The 19317-nt window shown below is 40.6% G+C and overlaps 1 protein-coding gene across 1 annotated transcript in view; it reads right to left on the bottom strand.

The window, feature by feature from the left end:
* Positions 1-19317, bottom strand: part of dnajc1 (DnaJ (Hsp40) homolog, subfamily C, member 1) — a 221331-nt gene that overhangs the window by 64758 nt on the left and 137256 nt on the right. The window lies entirely within an intron of this gene.

Genomic DNA, 19317 nt, shown 5'->3' with positions numbered 1-19317 from the left:
ACCCTCTGGGAGAAGAAGTTCCTCCTCAACTCTGTCTTAAACCGACCCCCCTTTATTTTGAGGCTGTGTCCTCTAGTTTTAACTTCCTTACTAAGTCGAAAGAATCTCTCCGCCTCCACCCTATCCAGCCCCCGCATTATCTTATAAGTCTCCATAAGATCCCCCCTCATCCTTCTAAACTCCAACGAGTACAAACCCAATCTCCTCAGCCTCTCCTCATAATCCAAACCCCTCATCTCCGGTATCAACCTGGTGAACTGTGCAAACAGTCCAGAGTGTTTTTTTTAAACCAGAACCAAATGGAATTTCAGTGAGAATTCCATGAAATTTACTTTTGTTGTTCGGGTGTAGGTTCGATTTGCCTTTCATTTATGTTTTTAAGGAATTTGATTTTGGCTAGATTGTTGCAATAGAAATTTATAAAAGTGAAATGTTGTCCACCAGGTTTTTTCTTTGGGGTTGTTCGAGAACTTCAATTCTTATGGTCTCCATGGTAATCATAGCAAGATTGGGGGCTCGTCTGAGACCTCATTCCCATTAGGCTGCAAAACAGGTTCAATGGAATTTTCCAAAATTTAAACAAACACAATTTCACATCTACTTTTTGTTGTATTCATCAGGGAACCAATGAGTACCTACACTCGGGCCCTTTTGCAGAGATTTGTCTCTTAATGCCTTGGAACAGTTAACCAAAGATAATTTGAAAACTGCAGCAGATAATTTAGAGAAGAGACTTGAAATCAGGAGCTAGGAAGGCAGAGTCTGTTGCAGAACTGTCTTCCACAAGGATCTTAACAGTTAGACAGAGAAAGTGAAGCTGTAAACGTATTGTCATCAACCTGGGAGAATGTCACCATTATAATAAGTTTAGGGATGTTGTTTGATACCTTCATAAATGATTTGCAGCGAGAAGTCACAAACACAATAACTAACTTTTTATCATCTACAAATTCAAAGAAGAGTGTTGGCTTCAAACTAAATAAGATGAGCTGCAGGAGGATTTGAATATACTTGGGGAATTTGAATTTGAAATTTAAATGGAGAGAAATACAAAGTGCTTCACATGGGGGCAAAAAAAAAAATCAGGAAGAAACTATTTTCTTTCTATTTAAGTCATAACATCTATGGAAAACGAGAGATCTAAAGATCCAGAATGACAAACTGATGCAATTGCAACGCTGCTCGGTGGAAGTTAGTATAACAAACTAGATGGTGGGATGTATTAAAAACGTCAATATTAAGTCAAAATACCAAGGAAATCTTGCCGTTTTATAAATTACTGCTGCAGCTACACCAAGAATAGTGCACAGTCCTGGTCATGCTAGTACAAAGAGAGATATTACTGCTATTGAAAGGATACAGATGAGAGCAACCAGAATGATTGAGGAAATGGAAGCATTAGATTATTATGAGTGATTGGATTAGGATGAGTGATGTGTAAATTAGGCACTGGAAAAGGGTTCGGAGGTGGTTTGAATGGTGTTTTCAAGATTCTAAAAGGAACTATATTATGTAGTCCATGACAAGCTGCTTCATCTTTCAGTAGAGCCAGGGAACACATTTTGCAATCGAAAGGAGATGAATTCAAAAGTAATCTGTGGAAAAATATTTCAAAGGGCGAGTGTTAAATCTATAAAACGGGCTATATCATTTTGAGATACAGAATGAATAATTTGAAACAGAACATAATTTTTGTATCATTTATTAGAGGCATAAAAATTACCATATGCTACTTGTCAAATTACTCTGCTGCATCCCAAAAATGGCAGCATAGGGGCAATGTTACTGGCCTGGTAATCCAGAGATATGGACTAATACTCTGGAGACATAAATCCCACAACAGCAGCTGGGACATTTAAATTCAATTAGAATCACAAAATGGTTACAGCATGGAATTAAATAAATCTGAAATAAAAAGACAGTCTCAGTAACAGCGATCACATCAGATGGTCAGAAAAATTCATCTGGTTCACTAAGACTCATAGGGAAGGAAATCTGCCACCCTTACTCAGTCAGACCTACATATCTTTTTATTAAATCTTGGAATGTGGGCATCACTGGTTAGGCCATCCCCAATTACCCTCAAAGGTGTTGTCAAGCTGTCTTCTTCAAATCCTGCAGCCCATGTGGTGTAGGTGCACCCACAGTGCTATTAGGGAAGCAGTTCCAGGATTTTGACCCAACAACAGTGAAGGAACAGCAATATATTTCCAAGTCAGGATGGTGAGTGGCTTGGAGAGGCACTTCCAGTCGGTGGTGTTCTCATGTGTCTGCTGCCCTTCTCCTTTTAGGTGGTAGCCGTCATGGATTTGGTAGGTACTGTCTAACGACCCTTGGTGAGTTCTTGCAGTGCATCTTGTTGATGGCACACATAGCTGCCACTGTGTGGTGGTGGAGGAGGAGGGAGTGAGTGTTTGTGGGTGGGATGCCAATTAAGTGGGCCACTTTGTCCTGGATGCTGTCAAGCTTCTTGACTGTTCTTGTAAGTGCACTCATCCAAGCAAGTGGAGGATATTCCATCATACTCCTAACCTGTGCCTTGCAGATGGTGGACAGGCTTTGTGCAGTCAGGAGGCGAGTTACTTGCGGCAGGATTCCTAGCCTCTGACCTGTTCTTGCTGCCATAGTATTTATGCAGCTAGTCTATTTCAGTTTCTGGTCAATAGAAACACTCAGGATGTTGATAGCGGGGGATTCAGTGATGGTAATGACATTGAATGTCAAGGGATGATGGTTAGATTCTCTCTTGTTGGAGATGGTCATTGTCTGGCACTTGGATATTATCCAGGTCTTGCTGCATTTGGACGTGGACTGCTTCAGTATCTGAGTAATGGCAAACGGTGACTGTTATGATGGCCATGAAGGAATATCAATAGATCTACCCATGGGCTTTGTGGAGTATGAGCTGGCTTACTGAGCAAGCGGAGGCTCGCCCAATGGGAATTATTAAGTTATTAAGCTTGTAACTTTACCAGGATTGGAGTTGTAGATCTTGAGGTGAAGACTACCTTATTGTAAGCCGCGCGAGCAGCCTTTTCCTTGGTGCGCAATAAAGGATGCTGGTGACGGAAACCGGCATTTGGCTGAATTACGACATCAGAGACTAATATTTCTTTTCCCCATCTTTCCCTCCGGACAGCCTCTGAACATCAAGAATTTCTCCAGTAAGAAAAAGCCATTATGCCTCTTTATGGGAAACTCAAGTCCAATGACACCAGTGAGAAAGGCTGGGCCCAATATACCGAGCACATGCATTACTTCTTCCGAGCTAACATTGAAGTAGACGAAAAACACAAAGTGATATTGCGGAGTCCCAATTTTCAGTGTAATAAGAAGTCTGACCTATCCGGATGTCCCTGACTCAAAAACTTTTAATAAACTGGTAGAAAACCACTATATCCCAAAACCTTGGTAATTCTCCAGCAATATCACTTCAATGTGGCTGGGAGAACCCCGGGAAACTTGTCACTGAGTTCTTGGCTAGGTTGCGGAAATTAGCTGAACACTGCACATTTGGACTGCCTCTTAATGAAATGTTACGGGACAGATCAGCATGTGGCGTAAGTGACCTAACCATCCAAAAGAAGCTGTTGGCAGAACCCAATCTGGACTTTAAAAAGCTATGATTACTCAAGAACATGGATAAAGGAGCTCAGGAGCTACGAGGGGCATCAGGCAGCAATATCTTCTAACTAAGGGGAGGGACCTCATGCAACCAGTCATCAATGGAGGGTGCTTGTGTCAATCAGGTATCACCTCAGAGTTTGGGGAGGTGATGGCCTAGTGGCAATATTGCTAGACTATTAATCCAGAAACTCAGCTAATGTTCTGGGGACCTGGGTTCAAATCCCACCATGGTAGCTGGTGGAATTTGAATTCAGTAAAAAATATCTGGAATTAAGAATCTACTAATGACCATGAAACCATTGTTAATAGTTGGAAAAACCCATCTGGTTCACTAATGCCCTTTAGGGAAGGAAATCTGCTGTCCTTACCTTGTCTGGCCTACATGTGACTCCAGAGCCGCAACAACATGGTTGACTCAACTGCCCTCGGGCAACTAAAATGGGCAATAAATGCTGGCCCAGCCAGTGATGCCTATGTCCCACGAATGAAAAAAAAACTCTCACCATTTAGTTAATAAGTTTCTCTTTTATTCACTTCACTTATTCATATGAGAAGTTGTTCACTTTGACAGTAAGAATAAAATAATATTATTTAAGTGGAGAATGATTGCAGACTTCTGAGGTGCAGGGGGATCCAGGTGCACGAGTCAAAGTTAGTATGCAGGTACAGCACATATCAAGGAGGCTGATCAAAAGTTATTCTTTGTTATGAGGGGACTGAACATGAAAGTATGGCTGTTATGCTTCAGTTATACAGGGCATATCTCAAATACTGTGCGCAGTTTTGGCCTCCTTATTTAAGGAAAGATGTAAATGCATTGGAGGCAGTTCAGAGGAGGTTTACTACATTGATACCTGAAACGAGCAGGCTGTCTTATGAGGATAGGTTGGACAGACTGGCCTTGTTTCCACCGGAGTTTGAAAGAGTGATGGGTGGCTTGTCTAAAATATACAAAATCCTGAATAGTCTTAATAAGGTGGGCGTGGAAAGAATGTTTCCTCTTATGGGTAAATCCAGAACAAGGGGGCACTAGCGGGTTACCCTTATCGGACAAAGTAAGCACCGAAATCTTGCTGCCGTTTATGCTAGCGGGATCTTATGCTCCCACCAATGGCATGCTCCCACCGTGGGTTTCCTGGCATCAAGGGGTACGTCAACAGACAACAGCAGAAACGTACGATGCCACCGAGTGAGTGCCAGGGAGCAGCACACCACCTTTCCACTGCCACAAAACACACCGCAGAGGGGGAGGAAAATCCCACCCAAGGATTTTTTTTTCTCTGAGGGTCGAGTGACTTTGAAACTCTGTCTCAGAAGGCAGTGGAAACGGGGTCACTGAATATTTTTAAGGCAGAGATAGATTGATTCTCTTACCTAACAAGAATATAGAGTTATTGGGAGGAGATGGGAATGTAGAACTCAAAACACAAAGCAATCAGCCATGATCTTATTGAATGGCAGAACAGGATCGACGGCCCGAATGGACAACATCTGCTCCTATTTCCTAAGCTCTTATGGATGTTCTCATGTATATCAACTGTTTCTTCTTTATGCATCCTGCTTGTTATTTCCTCAAAGAGCATTAATAAATTGTCAAACATGATTTCCCTTTCACAAAACCATGTTGACTCTGTCCAACTGCATTACGATTTTCTTTTCCTCAGGTGACCAAGGTTGAGTTCATACATGAATACGATGACGGATTCCATTCTTTAATGCTGCCTTCACCAAGAGGAGGCTCCCAGGATATGGAAAATGGTCCACGTTTTGCAAGATCTTGCCCCTGATCTTAATCGACAGGGAGGTGTTTTGCTGTAGAAGAGGGTTAGAAGAAGACCTTAGTGTTTATTGAAAGGTCCATTTTCTCGGACTTCAGAGAAGGTTGAGAATGACCGGGAGCTCTGTTTCTGAGTGAGGGGACAAACAAGCGTCAACTTCATACTGAAAACTCTATGCCAGAGGTTGGAGAGGTTTTGGTTTTGAAGGCGGCATAGGTTTAACAGTTTCCCATTGATTCTGTTGATTTTTTCTACACCTGTGGGTAATTTTCTGGAGCTAAGATGCAGTACAACAATGAGGAAAATGGAGAGGAGAGTTGGTGCACTCACACAGCCCTATTTGACCCAGATTTCACCGAGGTAGGGTTTGTGGTCATTCTATTGGTGATGATCACGCTTGCATGTAGTCATGGATTACGCAGATGATAGTGACAAATTCTGAGGGCAGCCCCAAAGCATCCCTCATGAGGTCAGATACACTCACTGGCTAATGGGAGACTCTGGCTTGTTGCCTACCAAAATGGAGAAGGCTCATTCAGCAAAGGCATGAAACACATTGGAGAGTTTGTCAAGCATGTGCAGGGGTGAAGTTGAGGTATTGGAGAGAGCACACAAATTTCCAAACAATTCAGCTACCTATCCCCTCAAACACAACCTACCCACCATGTAGGAAAGTCTCCATATTGAGCATTGGACTTATCAGCCATCTCAGAACCCAATGAACTGGGGAAGAAGCTAGATTAGAATTTTCTAGATGTCCTTTAATCTCTTTAATAATGAAATTCTCACATTGTCCAAGACACGTATTAAGCTAATTAGCCTACAGTTTCCTGGTTTCTGTCTCCCTTCTTTCTTGAATGGTGGGAATTACATTTGTGATTTTCTAATCCTCTGGGATCTTTCCAGAATTAGGAAATTCTGAAACATTATAAACAATTCATCCACCATCTCTGCAGCCCTTTCTTTAAAACCATAGGAAGCAGGTCATCAGGTCCAGGGAATTTGTCAGCCTTAAGTTCCATTACTGTTCCCATTTTTTTCTAGTGTCTCGATTTTTGATGAATCTGGGAGATGCTTTTTGGTGTCTTCTACTGTGGAGACTAATACAAAATATCTATTCAAAGCCCCTACTATTTCCTGGCTTCTTATTAATTCCCCAGTCTCACCCTCTCAGGGACAAATGCTCCCTTTAGATGCTGCGTTCCTTTTTATATACTTTTAGAAGCTTTTACTGACTGTATATTTCTTGTTAGTTTTCTCTCATACTCAAATTTCTCTATCCTTATTTTTTAAATCATCCTTTGCTGGTTTCTAAAACTTTTTCAATCTTCTGGCCTAACACAGGCTACGAGATGAAGGCATGTAGAATCACCGGCAGCAATGCACCCCTCCCCAATGACCTCAACAGATTCTATGCCCGTTTTGAGCAAGAGATCAACAAGGGCACACCCCTCCACCCCGGAAGCCTTAGCCAAACCCATATTCAAGGTCACCATTGCAGACGTTACATCAGCCTTCTCGAAAATCAACCCATGGAAAGCGACTGGCCTGGATGGTGTACCTGGACGAGCACTCAGATCCTGCGCAGACTAGCTGGCGGGGGTATTCGCAGACATCTTTAACCCCTCTTTAAACCAATCTGAGATCCCTATCTGCTTCAAGATGATGTACCAAAGAAAAGCCGGCAACGTGCCTTAATGACAATCATCCAGTGGCTCTGACATCCATCATTATGAAGTGCTTTGAAAGGTTAGCCATGGCATGAATCAATTCTGGCCTCCCAGATTGCCTAGATTCCACTACAGTTCGCCTATTGCCGCAATATGTCCACAGCAGACACCATCCCCCTGGCCCTACACTGAACCCTGAAACACCTAGATAACAAAGACACCTATGTCAGACTCCTATTTATTGACTACAGCTCAGCCCCTTACTCTGCTCCTTATATACCGATGACTGTGTGGGCCAAATTCCCCACCAACTCGATTTTTCAAGTTTGCTGATAATACCACCGTCGTGGGTTGGATCTCAAACAATGATGAGACAGAGTACAGGAAAGAGATAGAGAATCTGGTGAACTGATGCGGCAACAATAATCTCTCCCTCAACATCAACAAAACAAAGGAGATAGTCATCGACTTCAGGAAACAAAATGGGGGACATGTCCCTGTCTACATCAACGGGGACGAAGTGGAAATGGTCGAGTGCTTCAAATTTCTAGGTGTCCAGATCATCAACAACCTGTCCTGGTCCCTCCACCCTGACGCTATCGTTAAGTAAGCCCACCAATGTTCCTACATTCTCAGGAGGTTAAGGAAATTTGGCATGTCTGCTACGACCCTCACCAACTCTTACAGATACACCATAGAAAACATTCTTTCTGGTTGTATCACAGCTTGGTATGGCTCCTGCTCTGTCCAAGACCGCAAGAAACTACAAAGGGTTGTGAAGGAAGCCCAGTCCATCACGCTAACCAGCTTCCCACCCATTGACTGTCTACACTTACCGCTGCCTCAGAAAAGCAGCCAGCATAACTAAGGACCCCACACACCCCCGGCATACTCTCTTCCACCTTCTTCCATCAGGAAAAAGATACAAAAGTCTGAGGTCACAGACCAACCGACTCAAGAACAGTTTCTTCCCTGGTGCTATCAGACTTTTGAATGGACCTACCTGGTCTTTCTCTACACCCTGGCTATGGCTGCAACACTACATTCTGCACCTCTCCTTTCCTTCTCTATGTACAGTATGCTTTGTTTGTACAGTGCAAGAAACAATACTTTTCACTGTATACTAATCCATGTGACAATGATAAATCAAATCAAATCACAGCATAGTATGTCTTTTCTTTCAATTTGATACCACCCTTAACCTCCTGAGGTAGTCACAGATAGTGCATCTTTTTGATGGAGTATTTCTTCCTCATTCGGATATATCTTTGTTGAGAGTTATAAAATATCACAAGTGTCTGCCACTGCTTCTCTGTTTTATCTTTTAACCTATTTACCAAATCCACTTTAGCCAACTCTGCCTTCATAAACTTAAATAACAAGGGTAAAACACTAGTTATGGACCCACATTTCTCACTCTCATACGGAATGTGAAATGCTGTCATTTAATGATCACTCTTATTTAGAGGATCCCTTACGAGGAGGTTTTCAATTAATCCCATCTCTTAAACATTACCAGGTCCAAGTAGCCTGGTCCCTGGTAGGTTTCAGAACAAATTGTTCAAAGAAACTGTCCTGAATATGTTCTATTAACTCATCCTCCAGGCAACTTTTGCCAATCAGACTTATCAAATCGAAGATTAAAGGCACCTGTGATTATTATAGTATGTTTCCTGTAAGCTTCAATTAATTCTTGATGTATACTCTGTATAAGGAGTTTGCAGCCGAATATAGGTTGAGTAAATCAACCTAGATGGGAATGTGAAATTCAAAACATAAGCAGATCAGCCTTGCTCTTATTGAATGGCAGAGCAGGCTCAAAGGCCCAAATGGTCTATTTTATATTTGTGCTATCAATTTGTCCATCTTAATGAGAGTTTTTAATTCTGTTTGCTATTTATACCTATTCTGAACTTATTTGCTGATGCACTATGTTTCTATGGCCATGGCTGGCTGAGGCAGTCAGCAGCACCACTCGAATCTGCAGCTCCGGCACAGGTTAGTGGATTGGTTTATATATTGGTTCAAAATATTCATATTTTGCTCCTTTAATCTAGTAATTGCAAAGTTAACAGTAGTAAAGATTATTGGGAATAGCAGTGTTTATTAACTATAAAATTAAGAAAAATAAATTAATGCTCACATAATAAGATAGCAGGGCAAGTTGTGTGTTCCGACTGCAGAATGTGGACCAATATGATCCAAGGAAAACAAGTCAGTTCAGAGCCAGTCACTGAACTGGAGGCCAATATGCAGACCCTGCGACATGTCTGAGGAGGCAAGTTACCTGCATACGCTATACCAAGAGCAGTCACATCCCTTAAGATAAAGTCGTCTGATTTGGCTAATGGTCAGGAGCAGGAAAGTTGACTGCAAACGAGGCAGCTACGGGGACCCTGAAGGTAGAGTGGAGGAGCCTTGGCTTTTGCAATTGTCTAACAGCTCTTGGGTACTTGCAACCTGTATTAGTGAAAAAAGCAGCTGCAGGGTAGATCAGTGAAGTGATAATCGCACAGGAAGCCATTTAAGTAGGGGGAGTAGAAAATAATTTAGTGGTAGTCATGGACAGTATAGTCAGGGGAATAGACACAGTTCTCTGTAGCAGAGAACGAGTGTCCAGGAGGCTGTGTTGCCTTCCCAATGTCAAGGTTTGGGACATCTCCTGTGGACTAGAGAGAGACCTAGAGTGGGATGGGGAGGATCCAGCACTCATGATCTACATACTTATGCCACTAGCACCAAGAAAGAGGTTGTGCTTTGGCAACATGAACAGCTGGGAGCTAAATTAAAAAGCAGAACAATCAAAGGTAATAATATCTGGATTATAACCTGAGCCACAAGCAAATTGGCATAGGGCAAATATGATTAAGGAGTTGAATGCTTCACTCAAAGGTAGGTGTGGGAGAAATGGGTTTTGATTCATGAAGCACTGGCACCAGTACTGGGAAAAGTAGGAGCTGTATTGTTGGGTCAATCTTTATCTGAACTGTGCTGGGACCATTGTTCTGGCGAATGGTATAACTAGGGGTAGAGAGGGCTTTAAACTAATTAGTGGGGGCAAGGGATCAAGTGTAGAAAATGTGATTAATTAAAGAGAGAAGGCAAGAAAGCAATAAGGGGAGTGATAATCAGAGCGTGGCAGGAAGGGATCGAGCTTAACAAACTTAACAGAGCAAATGCAAAAATGATTAATAAAACAGAATTAAAGGCTCTGTATCTGAATGCACATAGCATTCATAATAAAACGGATGTGTTGGCAGCTCAAATAGAAATAAATATGCATAATCTGATAGCTGTCACAGGAATAGCTCTAAGACGACAAAGGCTTGTATGCTTTTGGAAGGACAGAAAGCTAAGAAAAGGTGGAGGGGAACACTGTTAATTAAGAATGACGTTGGTACAATATGATGTGGAGATGCCGGCATTGGACTGGGGCAGGCACAGTAAGAAGTCTCACAACACCAGGTTAAAGGCCCACAGGTTTATTTGGTAGCACGAACTTTCGGAGCACTGCCCCTGAATAACTTGGTGTTGTGAGACTTCTTACTGTGATTGGTACAATAGAAGGAGATGACCTTAGTTCTAAAGATCAAAATGTAGAATCAGTTTGGGTAGGGATAATAAATATCAAAAAGTAGGAAGTCACTTGTGGGAGTAGTTCCAAGGCTCACTAAAAGTAACCATACTGAGAGGAAGTAATAATGGGAGCTTGTGAGGAAGGTACAGCGATAATCATGGGTGATTTTAATCTACATATAAATTGGGCGAATCAGCTTAGCAAAGGAAGATGTATTCAGAGTGTTTTTGGAACAATTTCATAGTAGAGTACATGCTGGAGCCATCCAGAAAGCAGGATATTCTAGATTTGGCAACTGCAACATGACAGGATTTATTAATGACCTCACTATAAGGGCACCTATGTGACGGACCATGTTATGATGGAATTTTACATTCAGTTTGAGGGAGAGAAAGGTGGGTCTAAGTCTGTTGTTTTGAACTTAACTAAGGGTAATTATGAGGGTATGGAGACAGAGCTGGCTAAAGTGAACTAGGAAATTAGGTAAAGGGTAAATTCAGTAGAGACGTAGTGGTAGCCACTTGAGATATTTCTTAGCACTCAGCATATCTCGAGTGAGAAAGATTACATGGGAAAGACATACAAGCCATGGCTAACTAATGAAGTTAAAGACAGCATCAAATCAAAACAAAAAGCATAAAACTCCGTAAAGATTAGTGGCAGGCTGAAAGATTAGACAGAATATAAAAAACAGCAAAGAATGGGTAAAAAGTTAAAAGAGATTGGTCCTCTAGAGTGAGAGTCTGGATAATTTAGGATCTTACAAGAAGTGGCTGTTGAGATAGTGGAAACATTGGTTTTCATTTTCATTTCTTAGATTCTGGAAAGGTCCCATTAGATTAGAAATGTGTGTGTGTTTGCCTGCATAGACAGCCCAGATAGCCTAACATCTATTATAGGGAAAAGCTGGAATCTATTGAGCTGGAAAGAACAAGGCACTTGGAAAATCACAACACAATCAGAGCTAACATGATTTCCTTTCACAACACCATGTTTAACTAATTTATTAAAAGTTCTTCAAGGAAGTAACAAGCAACATGGATAAAGGGGAACTTGTGTACTTAGATTTCCAGAATGCATTGGACAAGGTTGCTACACAAAATAAGAGCTCATGACGTGGGAGCAACTTCTTGGCATGGATTGAGGATTGATTAGCTAACAAGAAACAGACAGTAGTCTGGGTAATTTTTAGGTTGGTAAAACGTGACGAGTTGAGTACGACAAAGATCTGTGCTGAGGCCTCAACTATTTACAATCTATATTAATGACTGGGACGATGGGGTCGAAATTTGCTGATTGTGAGGACATAAGGACTCTGCAAAAGGATATAGATAGGACAGGTGTGTGGACAAATTATTTAGCAGATGGAATATAATGTGGGTAACAATTAAATCTGTCTCCTTTGGCAGAAAGAATTAAAAAGCAGCATATTATTTAAATAGGGACAGATTGCAGAATTCTGAGGTAGAGAGGAATGTGGGTGTCCTGGCACATGAATCACAAAAAGTTTGAATGCAAGTGCAGTAAGTAATTAGGAAGGCAAATAGAATGTTGTCATTTACAGCAAAGGAAATTGAATATAAATACAGGGAAGTTTTGCTACAGTTGTATAGAGTTATTACCACAATTAGAGTTGTGTTCAGTTTTGGTCTCCTTATTTAAAAAGGACATAAGATTAAAACAGTTCAGAGAATGTGCACTCTACTGGTTCCTGGAATGAGAAGGCTGTTCTATGAGGAAAGGTTGGGTCTATTTCCATTGGAGGCTAGAAGAATGCGAGGCAATCTTATCGAAACATACAAGATCCTGAGGGGTCTTGACAGGGCGAATGTTGAAATGATGTTTCTCCTTGTGGAAGAGACTAGAATTAGGGGACACAGTTAAAAATAAGGAGATTTCCCATTTAAGACTGAGATAAGAAGAATTTTCTTCTCTCAGAGAGTCCCGAGTCTGTGGACCTCTCTTCCCCAGAGAGCAGTGGAGGCAGGATCATTGAATATTTTTAAGGCTGAATTAGATAGATTCTTGATTGACAAGGCAGACAAAGAGAATAGCCAGTAGACAGGAATGTAGAGTTGAAGCCACAATCAGATCAGCCATGATCTTATTGAATGGCAGAGCAGGCTTGAGCAGGCACATGGCCTACTACTGCTCATTATTCATATGTCCCTCTCTGTAACACTCTGGTCATCATATCAATACCCTGCACTGGTATTTTGTCCTTTCTCTTTAACTTTCCAATCTCCCCCAATATTTAGTTTAAAGTCCCCTCTACCTCTCAACGCCAGACCAGCCATATAAATACTATGGCTTCAGAAGTAGATCAAAGGTTGGACATTCCACAGTAGTAATTCACCTCGTCTCCCAAAAGCCTGTCCGCTATCTACAAGGTTGAAGTCAAGAAGGTAATCGAATACTCCTTACTTGAATGAGTACATCCACAGAACATTTATTCAGGCAGGGTAAAATAATCCCTTTAACTGGCACCCTATCTGCCATCTTAAACATTAACTCCCTTCATCAATGGCACATAGTCACAGCAGAGTATACAAATTATACTGCAGCAACTTGCCAAGGATCCTTCAACAACACCTTAGTCATAAAGTTTTACAGCACGAAAAGAGGCCCTTCGGCCCACCACATCTGCGCTGGCCATCAAGCATTGATTTGTTCTTCCTCAAGTCCCCTCTACATCTCCTGCCCCTTAAATTAAGTCTATGCCCCCTGGCTATTGACCCCTCTACTAAGGGGAAAAGATTCTTCCCATCAACCCTATGTCCCTCATAATTTTGTACACTTCAATCATGTTCCCCCCACAGCTTTCTCTGCTCTAAGGAAAACAACCCCAGCCTAGCCAGTCTCTCTTCATAGCTTAAATGCTCTAGCCCAGGCAACATCCTAGTGAATCTCCTCCACAGAGAGATGTGCAATCACATCCTTCCTACAGTGTACTGACCAGAACTCTCACAGTACTCTAGCTGTGCCCTAATGAGGATTTTATGCAGCTCCATCATGACCTCCCTGCTCTTATATTCTATGCCTCGACTAATAAAGGCATGTATCCCATATACCTTTTTAATCACCTTATCTACCTTTGTTGCTGCCTTCAGGGATCTATGGACATGCACCTCAAGGTCCCTCTGTACTTCCTAGCATCCTACCATTTATTGCATACTTCCTTACCTTCCAAACCTTCAGTCGGTCTTGTGGGAGCACTACCACCTGCAAGTTCTGTCCAAGTCACCAACCACCCTGACTCTGAAATATGGTTGCTGTTCTTGGTCACTTGGTTGAAATCCTATACCTCTCAAACAGCATGGCAGGTGTATCTAGACACGATGACAACAATTCAAAATGTTAGCTCACTACCACCTAATCAATAACCTAATGAATTTGGACAAGCTCAGTGAGTGGGCAAATGCAGTAATAATGTGGATAAATGTGAGGTTATCCATTTTGGTAGCAAAAGCAGGAAGACAGATTATTATCTGAATGGTTACAAATTAAAAGAGGGGAATCTGCACCAAGATCTGGGTGTCCTCATACACAAGTCACTGAAGGTAAGCATGCAAGTACAGCAGGCGGTAAAGAAGGCAGATGGTATGTTGGCCTTCATAGCGAGAGGATTCGAGTACAGGAGCATGGATGCCTTGCAGCAATTATACAGGACATTGGTGAGGCCATACCTGGAATAGTGTGCGCAGTTTTGGTCTCCTTATCTGAGAAAGGATGTTCTTGTTATAGAGGGAATACGCAGAAGGTTTACCAGGCTGATCCCTCGGATGGCACGACTGACGCATGAGGAGAAATGGAGATGCTAGTATTATGTTCCCGAGAGTTTGGGATGTGGGAGAGATCTCATAGAAACCTATAAAATTCTAACAGGACTAGACAGGGTAGATGCAGGGGTGTGGTGGGGATGTTGGAACCAGGGGTCGTAGTCTAAGGATATGGGGGTAAATCTTTTAGGACTGAAATGAGAAATTTCTTCACCCAGCAAGTGGTCAGCCTGTGGAATTTGCTACCCCAGAGAACAGTTGAGGCCAAAACGTTGAATGTTTTCAAGGAGGAGTTAGATGTAGTTAAAAGAGAAAATGCTGAAAAATCTTAGCAGGTCTGGCAGCATCTATAAGGAGAGAAAAGAGCTGATGTTTCGAGTCCAGATGACCCTTTGTGACAAAGGATCATCTGGACTCGAAATGTCAGCTCTTATCTCCCCTTTTCTCTCCTCTGGCCTGACCTGCTGAGATTTTAAAGCATTTTGCCTTTTGGTTTCAGATTCCAGCTTTTGCAGCAATTTGCTTTTATTTAGTTAGATGTAGCTCTTGGGGCAAAAGGGATCAAAGGATATGGGAGGGGTGGGGGGGGGCGGAGCAGGATTAGACTATTGAATTGGATGAGATGGAGATCAGCCATGATCATAATGAATGGTGCAGCAGGTTCAAAGGACCAAATGGCCTACTTCACCCTACTTTCTATGTTTCTATCACAGGCAATTAGGGATAGGCAAAAATCGATGCCCAAATCCCATGAATGACTAAAAGAAAATTGTTGAACCTATGGTATTCAAGGCTTTCCGAGTGAAGATTTTATTTGCCTCATGCCTGGACTGCTGTAGATTAAATGATAGAGACTAATTTCCATGATTAGCCAACAACATTGTGCTTGCTGTATCCTGTGACTACCGGCATGGTAATTTAGGCTAAAATAACTTGCTAGACAAAAAAAATCTATGTTCCTACACAATCACTACGCATGGAAGATCATATTGATTCCAAGTCACTAATAATTCAAGAAATATAGATTGGCGATGCAGTGTGTTGTTTTGCCTAGCATATTTTCCACACCACATTCTGCCATGTTCTTGCCCATTCACCCAACCCATGTATTCCCGGAATTCTCCGACCTCACCTGTGGCTGGGTTTCTTCAGTCCCGCTTCTGCGTATGGAGATTAGGCCGAGCACCAAATTCTCCTTTCTCACTGGCAGCAGCGAGACATACAAGACCAGACAATTTCAGCTTATATTTATCTGCATTCCATCTATATCCACCTCACTTATTTTCCTCCTTGCTTACTTTTCTATCTAACTGTGCATTTGTGCAAAATTGGGTTAATTTCAACCGAGCTTAGAAGGTCCCCACTAATCTCGCTTTAGGAGAAACATTTACCTTTTGATTTGACTATTCATGCAGTTATTTAGCAGGATTGTCACGGGTCATGTCAGATCCTCTGATCTAAAGGTCATTAGTCTGAAGGAATCCCAAAGTTACTAAGCAGGTAGTTACCCCCTGAGAAGGATCAAATGTCATCTGCCCTTAATTTACACAGAATCCAGTACTGGTTCATCCTATTGCTGTTCATGACTATTGTACACTGACATTGACACATGGAAAAAAAATATTTTGTGCAGATTTGATTCCATGCCTTTTGAGTTTATGGCATCAAGGAAAATAAAGTTTGTCACAGGATTGACTAAGTTGTCAAATCCCCAGCAAGATCAATGGCAATGTTTTCTCCATACCAATGCTGCCTCTTGCTCAAAAATGTCATGCTTCTTGTGGCTGGATTTTTTAGGGTTAGTACATATGCCTATCTTATTCTGAAATATATAAAAACCAAAGGCTGATTTTGTGAAACGAACTTAGCATACTGCTGTAACAAGCATTTTATATCACTCTCTCACACAATTGTGAATGAAACGTCAAAGATCCACAGTGCAACATACTTTTCGTAGATGTTTCTACTGAACTACTAAACCATGGAGGCAACTAATTTGTTTTGATGCTGATAATGTTTTGCAGGGGTCAATGCCAAAAGGCACGGAGTACAGACAGCCAGGACGCACTTACTGTTCTTTCACTTTTGTATTTTACCTCCTCATAGGCTAATGGTTTTGTTTGTTTTTGCTCATTTTATTTATTCTCTATATGGCCATCAAGGGAGATCAGATTGGCAGCTGGTGTTACTAGATACATTTATTACTTGCAGCTGTTTCTAGTTTTTCTAGAAAGATTTTTTTTCTTTTATGCATTTGTCTTGAAAGAGACAGTGTGTTATTTCTTGCAGGTTCATCACCCAGTGCCAAACAGCTTTGGCCTCTGAGAAACCTAAAAATAGAAACTTAAAAAAGAATGGGAACCCCAGACAAGTCAGATTAATTCTCAAAATGTTTAATACCCCTATCTAATCTACCCAAGAGAATGAGACTTGTTCTGAACTTTTGGCAATGACATTTTTGACATCAGGCATACAGATGCCGGGCTTTATACTACGCAGCAGCAAGATGCCATGTACAGCACCCGTTTATCTGCATCATGATAACATTTTCATGTGCATGCTTAGTAAGTGATTTCCTCAGAAGCCATTATGCTAGGCTATTAACCAGCGTTGTGTGAATAATGTACAATGGAGAAAAGCACTTCACATGAATTTAAATGAAACTAGAAATTCATTAACACTGAAATTAAATCTTATTCGGTAGCGAAGAATTCAGGGTTAAAATAGTATAGTAAAAACCTCCTTCAATATGAGGAGGACTAAGTAATATTTGTATTTTTAAAAATGCATATTTCAGTTTTCTAAAAGGAGGAAACCGGAAACAATTGTAATATTTTTGCATGTCCCTTAATGATTTACATGCAGAATCACTAGACAATAAATTCTACATATCAAACAGCAATTATTACTTGAGTAACAATTAAGATTTAATGTAGACCATATACTTAGTGAATAACTCAAAATCATGTGATTTCTACATCAGCTATTATTCTCCACAAGTGGCTCCTGGCATATAATACAACACTACTATATTTTTTAATTAAAATCTGTACATAAATGTCAAACTTAAGTACACATACTTTATCGAAAAGTCACATTCACAAAACACGCAAGTCCTGAGATGGTTCAGTTTAAAACAATACATTTCAAAATGCTTCAAAGGAAACTCTTCAAAGTGTCCAAATTGGTCAAAAGGGATTCAATACCATTGTGGCACTAAAGCAGCAGTTTCTAAGTGGTGCTTTCAAAGTACAAAATGTTTAATTCTTTATCTCCCCTCCCTTACAGTGTCCCTTATGATGTTCATAGTTTTCTTTACACTTCCATCATTTACAGTTTCTATTTTAAATTCTGTCAATCATGTGCTTGAGCGATGTAATGCACACTAATATTTGCTACTCCCAGGATTAATGCATTTTATGTAAATTGGGTCCAAGTTTAATCCCAAATATTTACCAACATTTTGCAAAGCATCTTTAATGCTCTCTAGAGATTTCAGACGTATGGCACAAATCAGAATCTGATTTATTTTTTACTGCGCACGATGATTTACTGTGATACAAATTCTGCGTTCTTCAAATCCAGAGGTGTTGTCTTGAGGACATGAAAAAGATTTGTGCTGAGTAGCTTAATCCAAATCCTACTGCTAAACAAAATAAAAAGCTATCACTGGTGGGGATGTGGCGCTCAAGTCCATTTACTTATTTATGCTTTTATCATATCAAGACACACTAACAAAAGCAACTATTTTTTCTTCCAGTTCCTTTAAGCCTTGATTAAACCAATTGGAAGAAGTACAGCTACATATTTACACTACCTTTTTGGTCTAGCCAGGATCACAAATGGTGGCAAGTGATAACTAAATCCATGTAACACTGCAAGCATATATTTCTTCAAAATTGAACTCGTGCTGCTAATTTTAGCAAATTACAGCATGGTAAACTAGTATTTATCTGACTAGCCAATGAAAACAGCAGCCAAGTAGCAAATTTTAAATGCCAAACAGATACCAAATTAACATAGATTTGAAACCTTTCATTAAAAAACATATTCAAATCCACTAAGCAATGTAAAGTTCACCAGAATAACAAAATTCGATTACAATACATCAATGAAATGGTTAACCTGCATCCATGTATCAAGAAACTCTGGAGTTTGTTTCAGGTTTTAAGGGACAATTCGTACATTCATACTGGCACACATGATATCAGAATTTCATGACACTCATAGTTAGGTTAAAATATCCAACAGTATCACCAGGTGCAACGACTAATTCAGAATTAATTTTGAGGTGAAATGAAAATTTTCTATTCCCTATCTCGTCTGAATTTAAATCTTTTAAGATCTAAATCCCAGAAGAGCAAATCCATACTGCAGTCAGCAATTGGGTTCAACTTTTGGGTTTGCATAGGGATTCAATCTTATTAGCCACATTTGTACACTATCTTTAGCATACAATTTTTGCAAAATTAAAAATGGTGCATGAATATATCCTTAAAATGACAAAACACTGAACTGCCATGTTACAAATAAATAACTTTAATCTGTAAGAACATACTTAAGATTACTTGTTGATTCACTTTTTGTGCAATTTATTTTAATTATAGTTCAGCAAATTACATGTATATTGCTTTTATACAACCTACATATAAACATTAGTTGCAAAATCGTAAGTATGAAAAATTCTGTTCATACAAGAACTAAAATGGCATGATAAATGAGGGGTGAAAAAATCATAACATTGCAGGAGAGAGAGTTGATGGGGCTGCAGCATTTTTATTGCTGTTAACAATGAGATTGCACTACATTTCCTCAACATACATCACTTTGAAAACAAGACACTTTTCTACAGCACATCCCATGTTTGCTATGCCTTGGTATGTAAT

Source organism: Mustelus asterias, chromosome 2 (genome assembly GCF_964213995.1).
Source record: "Mustelus asterias chromosome 2, sMusAst1.hap1.1, whole genome shotgun sequence".
In the NCBI taxonomy this organism is placed as follows: domain Eukaryota; kingdom Metazoa; phylum Chordata; class Chondrichthyes; order Carcharhiniformes; family Triakidae; genus Mustelus; species Mustelus asterias.
The sequence above is the reverse complement of the archived record's forward strand: the minus strand, read 5'-3'. Positions and strand labels throughout refer to the sequence as shown.